Source organism: Myotis daubentonii, chromosome 17 (assembly GCF_963259705.1).
Source record: "Myotis daubentonii chromosome 17, mMyoDau2.1, whole genome shotgun sequence".
NCBI classification, from domain to species: Eukaryota; Metazoa; Chordata; class Mammalia; order Chiroptera; family Vespertilionidae; genus Myotis; species Myotis daubentonii.
Genome location: NC_081856.1, coordinates 11,093,798 through 11,102,510, shown reverse-complemented (window position 1 = coordinate 11,102,510; position 8,713 = coordinate 11,093,798). Strand labels below are relative to the sequence as shown.

Below are 8,713 nucleotides of genomic sequence, written 5' to 3'. Positions count from 1 at the left end.
CAGACCCATGCCCAGTAGAGTCTGGGTGACATGGGGAAGGTACTGGCCTATCAGTCACCCCTGGGGACAGTCATTGGCCAGGGTAGATGTGGCCACTGCGAACATGGGCAGATTTGAGATACTTAAGCTCCCAAACGAAGGAGTTTGCTCTCTTGAGTCCTGGCTTGCCGAGCTCTCACGCTCCCACATTAATGGACTAATGGACTACAGCTAGTCTGATGCTGTACCCGACTCAACTCCCCCATGGAATGGAAACTTCAGAAGCTGGCTTTGCTGCTAGCTCTACTCACTCCCCAGCTACACGTCTCCCAGGACCGGATTAAGGGAAATGGGACTTTGAAAACCCAGAGATGTAACTCCATGCAAAGAAAAATCACTCACCTTCCCTCGATATCGTCCGGCTCTGACCCCCAGCACCCAGTGAGGTGAGGGATACCCCCCTTTCACCAATAACATAACCAGAAAAACCCTCCCAATTACTGGAAACTCTCCTTTCCTCAGCAACACGCAGGGGGAAAAAACAGCAAACAGTATCCTACCACACATGGCAATCAGCTATGCTTATCTACATTAAGGAAGAGATCAGAGAATGCTTCACATAATTGTCTTAGATTGAGCGGATTTGGGTCTGGCACTTTGGTCTCCACTGTATATACAGAGAAGTGAGACACAAGGAAGTGGACCGACTTGACCAGACCCACAAAGACCAATCAGGACCAACCAGAGCCACCTGTTTCCTCTTCTAGAAATTGCTTCAACCTATTCCAGGGGAGAGGAAATTGGTTGCCAGGTATAATTTGATATTACTAGATCATAGAAAACATTGATGTCTTTGAAATATTTAATGGATCAGGCAATATATACTTAATAGTACATCACGTGGTACAAAGGGAGGAAAAGATTTGATAATAAAACACCAGCCCTAACTCAGAGAAAGTGGATGGCATTGTTAAAGATCTTCTAAGAATAAAAATTCCTTGGCCAGGGCCGGCTGCACTCAGAGCTGGACTACAAAAGTACCACATTCGTTATAATCTGCATGTTCTATGCACATGGGGTTGTGCGCCAGGGAGTACCGTTTATGTAGAACAGAGCTAAGGGTCTCTCTGTTTCCACAGAACGGAGTTTTGTCTTGGGGAACATTGTCCTTGAATTTAGGGCAAGGTACATCTATTTATTTATACCACAAATCATAAAGTTACATGAAGATATAGCAACTAAAATTTAAAAAGGGAAGAAAAGTTAAAATGACATCTCTGAGAAGCTCTTAAAATGGGTGAACTGCATGTTCCCCACAAGCCAGAACTGGATTAAAGGATTTCTTCAAATACCTACTGGCAGTGAGAGTAGATTGCACTCCACAAAGGCCTCAGGTGAGTCCTGCACACACACGTGCCCAGGGAGGCAGCTGTGCATCTTTCCGTGAAACCTGGATCATCTGAAGAAGACTGCACGGCCGGAAGTGGTGCCTGAGGGTGGCTCGATGACTGCACTCACCAGGCCACTGCACACCACGGAGAGTGGGCAGAAGTTCACCATTAAATTACACATGGTCAGCAATGTAGGAGAGATGGTCAGTGTTCCCCAAAACAGGGACTTAGCATTTGTGGATACTAAATAGTAACAACAAATAGATGTTGTAAGTGGCTCATCCATTTGACAAGTTATTTTGCTTTAAACAGCAGTGAATTATAAGAGACTATTGAGTTTAGGTGATATGAATGAAGCAATCACATTAGAAAAGATACATTTACACCTGTAAAAGTACCAAATGTATTATCCATATTCTCCTACACCAGTGGTTCTCAACCTTGGCTGCACATTAGAATCACCTGGGAATCTTTTTAAAATCCTGATTTCTGGGCCTCATCCTCTGGAAATTCTGTTTCTTTGTTATGGGGTGAGGCCACAACATTAGTAACAAAGAAAACAGAATTTCCGGAGGATGAGGCCCAGAAATTAGGATTTTAAAAAGATTCCCAGGTGATTCTAATGTGCAGCCAAGGTTGAGAACCACTGTCCTATAGGATGTTGTTTTTAAACCTGTAACTCCTGCCTTTCACACAACTGGTATTCTTTAACATATATTAAAGAGAAACATAAAATTGGTGTCACTAATAAAAGAGAAACATGCAAATTGGTGTCACTCCACTATGCCCACCAGCCAATCAGGGTGAGTATGCAAATTAACCCAACAAAGATGGCGGTTAATATGCATATGCAGGCACGGAGGGAAGACTGAAGGCTCCAGCCCCAGCGAAGACTGAAGACAACTGAAGACTAAAGACGACTGAAGACTGAAGAGGCTTGGCTTCTCTGCTGTGGTCAGAGCGAAGGCCTGGGTCCCGGGTGCCGGAGGAAAACTGGTGCTGGCAGCCAGGGAAAGGAAGGCCTATTGCATGAATCTCTTCATGCAACGGGCCTCTAATATTAATATATATATATAATTTTTATTGATTTCAGAGAGAGGAAGGGAAAGGGAAAGTTAGAAACATCAATGATGAGAGAGAATCATTGATTAGCTGCCTCCTGCACATTCCCTACTGGGGATCAAGCCCATAACCTGGCACATGCCCAGACCAGGAATCAAACTGTGACCTCCTGGTTCCTAGTAAACACTCAATCACTGAGCAACACCAACTGGGCATAACTGACATTCTTATTGCTACATTTTTATTTGTTCTCTTTACTGGAGAATCCCAGGGACACTATTTTAAAGGGAATTTCTTACATACTTCTGAAAGAAATTGGATCTAAGCTTTATTATTACCATTTGTTATTATAGTTAAAATTTATAGTACACCTTTAAACATATTTATTTATTTTATATATTTTTATTGATTTCAGAGAGAAAGGGAGAGGGAGAGGGAAAGAGAGAAACATTGATGAGAGAGAACCATTGATTGGCTGCCTCCTGCATGCTCCTCCCCCCCCCCCCCGGGGATCAAGCCACAACTTGGCATGTGCCCTTGACCGGAATCGAACCCAGGACCTTCAGTCCGCAGGCCAATGCTCTATTGACTGAGCCCAACCAGCTATTTAAAATGAAATGTATTTAAATGTACAAAGTATGTTAAATAATGAGATTTCTTGTGATTTTTTTTAAATACTACCAGTTTAAAGCAGGAATGCACTTGCTTCACTTTCAATTGAATGTTTCTGGAATTGTTATCAAATATCACATTATCTCACTTAGTTTTGGAAGAAGCACAGAGGCATGGAACAGACTGACACAACTTGCTGTGGGGGTGGAGGGATCAGGAGAGAGAAACCAAAGAGCTTATATACTTCTATGCGTAGCCCATGGACACAGACAATAGGGGGTGAAAACCTGGGGTGGGGGCAGTGGGGGCTATGTGGAGGCAGGTAAAGGGAAAATGGGAGACATCTGTAATACTGTCAACAATTAAAAAAATCTGTATATATTTAAAAAATAATTTTTTTTCTTAGCTAGAATTTGGGTGAGAGACTATTAAAACTAATTAAAATGATAATTTTGGTTAAAAAATAAGTGAATTATAAAGTCAATGGTTTTAGTATATTATGGCATTATTATTTTTTAATTGTGATATAATATATATAATAAAATTTACCATTTTAAGTGCCCTATTGAGTGGTATTAAGTACATCTGTGATGTTGTGCAACTACTGTAACTATTTCCAAACCTTTTCATCCCCCAAGCAGAGACTCTGTACCATGGAATAATCCCCAAGCCTCTGGCGGCCTCTAACAGACTGGGTATGAAATTGCTTATCTAGATAGCTCACAGAAATGGAAGCACGCAATAGTTGTCCTTTTGTGTCTGGCTCACGTCACTCAGCATGTTTTCAAGGTAAGCATGCATTTTTCTTGCTCAGGGGTACGTGAGTCACTGAGCTAGCGCTAGGCTGAGGTTGGGTTCAGCTCTGCTCATCATGGCTTCACATTTCCCTGCGACCAGCCATTTCCCAGGGTCTATTCTCACTGAAGGTCACAACAGCCCAAGAGACCAAGCTATGCCAAGAAAGCACATTTAAGGCTTCTACTCTGTTACCTCCACCTCAATTCCACTGGCCAGACCAAGTCACCTGGCCAACCTCAACATCCATCGGGCAGGGAAATATACTTGGCCCACACTGGGAGAGGCTGCAAAGCCAGGGCAAGGCAGAGAGTGAAGAACTGAGAATAATCCAATCTGCCACACATACAGACATACCCAAGTAAATAAAGTCTCCCTCATGCCACCCTCACCCCTCGTTCTCTGTAGCCACAGCAGAGATGGGACACAGACACACAGAGGAACAGGGGAAGACGATGGCCATCTGCAAGCCAAGGAGAGAGGCCTTGGAAGAACCCAACCCTTCCAACACCTGGACCTTGGACATCCAGCCTCCAGAGTGGTGAGAGAATGCATTTCTGTTATTGAAGTCCTCGGTGCAGTCCTTTGTTACCTCAGCCCAAGCTGCTCCAGGTCTTTCTCTAGAACATCTCATTCTCCCCAGTTAGGAATACATGCTGCAGTGAACATTCTCGGGCATGTGTTTGACGGTGGTAGTCTAAGGACCTGTGGGAAACCAGAAAACATGTTGTGTCCTAGATTCTGGCAGATTTGCCGTTGCACCCCCGAAGGGCGTACATAGGGAACTTGCCATGTGCCTATGTGGAGACCAGAAGCTGCGGGATTTGTCTGTGCTGGGGCATTCACAGTTGCTGGAGCCAGGACTTCTCTTGTCACCCCTGACCTCTCCCTTCACTCCCATCCCACCCACGGGTCATTGTCCCCATCTGCTTGGCAGGGATCACATCCAGATGGTGGACAGCCTGGGCTCTAAGCACAGCCCACAGCCTGTCTTTCCTCAAAGGTTCCCAGCAATCACTGCTCCATTTAGAGGAAGTCAGGATGAGTGGGTTCCGGACCCAAAGCTAAAGGAGCATGTGACCTGGCAGTGGAGCCCCCGGGGGAAGCTGTGCTGGCCAGGGCTGGGCTGGTGGCAGTTGTAAGAGTAGGGGCCCCAGCTAGGGCAGCCCCAGGCCTGGTGTGGTGGTGTCAACAATGCAGGGACTCCTGGTGGTTGGAGGCAATGGAGAGAAGCTTGCTTGCGGGGGGGGGGGCGGGGGGCAGGAGGCACACCCTTGTCTGGGTCAGGGGTGGGTTGAGGAGGAGACTCCACAGTTGGCCCCAGGGTTCTGGGGCCAAAGGATAGGTGTGAAAGAGGCAGGCTGGGAGCTGTCCTTGGAGGGCCTTGGGCAGTACCTGGGGGGAACCTGGGCAACAGCTTGGGCTGAGGTTGCCCCGAGGCTGCAGTGGCCTCCACAGTGCCCTGAGGCTCAGACTGTGGTTGGCGGAGCTAGAGCAGATTCTGTGAGGAACTAGCCTGGTCCTCCGGAAGGGGGCTCAGCCCGGGCAGTGCCTGCTATGCCCCCAACTCACCTTTCTTGAGCTCCTGCCGCACAATCTGCGTCATTCTGTTGAGGAAGCCCTTCTGGTCATAGGGAATGAGACCCATGAAGGTCTTCTTCTTGGGGGACAACAGGAGCATATACATGCGCAACTTGCTGTGGTCCATGAAGAGAAAGTGCACGAAGCCCCCACAGTCGCTGCCTATAGTGTGGTAGAGGCTTTTGTGGGACTCCAGGTCCAGGTTGGTGAAGGAGAACTAGACCCTCCTTGAGTTCCGGATATAATGGCCCAGTGGGATCAGCAGCTGCGAGGGGAACAAGTTCATGATCAGCTTCTGACGCCACAGGTCTGTTTTCAGGTTCTCACCATGATCCACGTAGACCTGGCAAGGCAGTGACCGCATCAGCAGGGTGTCGGTGCCTGGTTTGAACTTCTTCCACTTGAGGACCCTGCTCCACGCCAGGGATTTTTTGGAGATTGGCTGCTGCTCACTGAGGGCCAAGTCCCCTAGTGGGCCTGGTGAAGGGCCACTCTCCTCACCTTGGGATACCATGCCCACCATGGATGGTGACCCAGTCTGTGCAATGCAGGGCAGGCCCTGACCAGGGGTCACTGAGAACTGGTTCTTTCTTACGGTTTCTGTGTCCTTTTATATGGTGTCCATGTCCTCTGGTATGGATTCCACGTCCCCTTTTATGGTTTCCATGTCCCCTTTTATGGTTTCCATGTCCTTTTTCATGGTTTCCATGTCCCCTTTCATGGTTTCCGTGTCCTTTTTTATGGTTTTCACGTCCCCTTTTATGGTTTTCACGTCCCATTTTATGGTTTCCATGTCCCCTTTCATGGTTTCCGGGTCCCTTTTCATGGTTTCCGGGTCCCTTTTCATGGTTTCCGGGTCCTTTTGTATGGTTTTCACATCCCATTTTATGGTATTCATGTCCCCTTTCATGGTTTCCGTGTCCTTTTTTATGGTTTCCACGTCCCATTTTATGGTATTCATGTCCCCTTTCATGGTTTCCATGTCCTTTTGTATGGTTTCCACGTCCCATTTTATGGTATTCATGTCCCCTTTCATGGTTTCCGTGTCCTTTTGTATGGTTTCCACGTCCCATTTTATGGTTTCCATGTCCTCTTTCATGGTTTTCATGTCCATTTTCATGGTATCCACGTCCCATTTTATGGTTTTCATGTCCCATTTTATGGTTTCCATGTCCCCTTTCATGGTTTCTGTGTCCCTTTTTATGGTTTCCACGTCCCCTTTTATGGTTTTCATGTCCCATTGTATGGTTTCCGTGTCCTTTTTTATGGTTTCCATGTCCCCTTTCATGGTTTTTGTGTCCTTTTTTATGGTTTCCACGTCCCCTTTTATGGCTTCCACGTCCCATTTTATGGTTTCCGTGTCCTTTTTTATGGTTTTCATGTCCCATTTTATGGTTTCCATGTCCCCTTTCATGGTTTCCACGTCCCCTTTTATGGTTTCCACGCCCCCTTTTATGGTTTCCACGTCCCCTTTCATGGTTTCCATGTCCCCTTTCATGGTTTCCGTGTCCTTTTTCATGGTTTCCATGTCCCATTTTATGGTTTTCACGTCCCATTTTATGGTTTCCATGTCCCCTTTCATGGTTTCCGTGTCCTTTTTTATGGTTTCCACGTCCCCTTTCATGGTTTCCATGTACTTTTTTATGGTTTCCATGTACCCTTTTATGGTTACCACGTCCCATTTTATGTTTTCCATATCTTTTTTTAATCCTCACCCAAGGATATATTTTTTATTGATTCTAGACTAAAAGGAAGAGAGAGGCAGAGAGAGATAGAGATAGAAACATCAATATGAGAAACATTGGTTCCCTCCCATATGTTCCCAACCAGGGTTTCATCCAATAACCTGGGTATGTGCCCTAACTGGGAATCGAACCAGTGACCCGATATATTTTTTATTGATTCTAGACTAAAAGGAAGAGAGAGGCAGAGAGAGATAGAGATAGAAACATCAATATGAGAAACATTGGTTCCCTCCCATATGTTCCCAACCAGGGTTTCATCCAACAACCTGGGTATGTGCCCTAACTGGGAATCGAACCAGTGACCCTTCGGAGATGGGACAATGCTCCAAACAACTGAGCCACTTCAGCCAGGGCTCCATGTCCTTTTTTATGCTGTTAAAGTTCTAAGTTCAACTATTGTTCCCCTAAGTTCACTGAGTACCATCATTATAAACAGTGTTTGGAACCATGCATCTATTAGATTGCTTGTCTCCCTTTTGTTTAGTTCTTTTTCTGGACTTTTGTTCTGCTCTTTCCTTTGGGACATGTTTATTTGTCTCCCCCTCTTTGGCATCTTCCCTGTGTCTGCTTCTGTGTACTAGGTAGAGCTGCTATGTGTCCTGGGCTTCGTAAAGTGGCCTAATATAGTAGCTGTCCTGTAGGGTCCAGTGGCACAGTCTCCTGATCACCTAAGCTGGGCACTCCAGTTGTGCCCCCAACCTACACCATCATGTGCTCTGTACACCCTCCTAATGTAGTTGAGCCTCAATTGCTGTAGGCACCTCAATGGGAGTTATTTACCCCCAGGTCGATCAGCTGCAAGCACCAACCACTGTGGAAGGTCAACTGTGCAAGGGCATACCCCACAGAGCTGGAGGACTTACCTCAGTGGGGCAGTGGTGCCTGCTGAGTCCACCCTTGAGTGTGTCCCCTGTGGAGGAAGTTGGTGGTGCTTCAACATGGTCTGAAGCTGTCCACCAGGTGTGCTGGCTGTGGGGCCTCCTAGGAGGTGCTGGCCCAGGTCAACCACTACCTGTGTTCTGCCCAGGGCTACTGGGCTTGAGCTACAAAGCAATCTGCAAAGGCTGCTACTTGTGCTGAGTTTGGAGATGCCCAGGAGATGCCAAGCTGTGAACCAAAGCCAGATGCTGCTAGTGCTGGGCCTGGTGCCACTTTGTGAGAGGTACTGCATGCTGAGGCTAGATGCTGCTTATTTGAGTGATTTTAGAAAAGTCTGAAGCATGAGCAAAGACAGGCCATTATATTAAAAGCCAGTTGGATGGGGCAGGGACTCAGATATGGCCCTTGCCTATAGGCTCTTTGTTGAAGAGCTCATAAAAAAAAAAAAAAAAAACCATACACACACACAAAAAAAAAAACCCACCAAAAAAACAATGGTCCTGCCCTTGCCTGTGTTGCTCAGGGTAAGAGCTTCAGCCCATGCACTGAAGGGTTTCACTTTTCTGCACTGAAGGGTTTCACTTCCCTGCCCCTAGTTGGGGCACATGTGGGAGGCAACCACTTGATGTCTCTCTCTCTCTCTCTCTCTCTCTCTCTCTCTCTCTCTCC

The 8,713-nt window shown here is 46.6% G+C and overlaps 1 pseudogene; it reads right to left on the bottom strand.

Moving 5' to 3' along the window:
* Positions 1-4,551: 4,551 nt before the first annotated feature.
* LOC132220108 (mediator of RNA polymerase II transcription subunit 25-like) lies at positions 4,552-7,044 on the bottom strand (annotated as a pseudogene).
* Between the last annotated feature and the right edge of the window lie 1,669 nt (positions 7,045-8,713).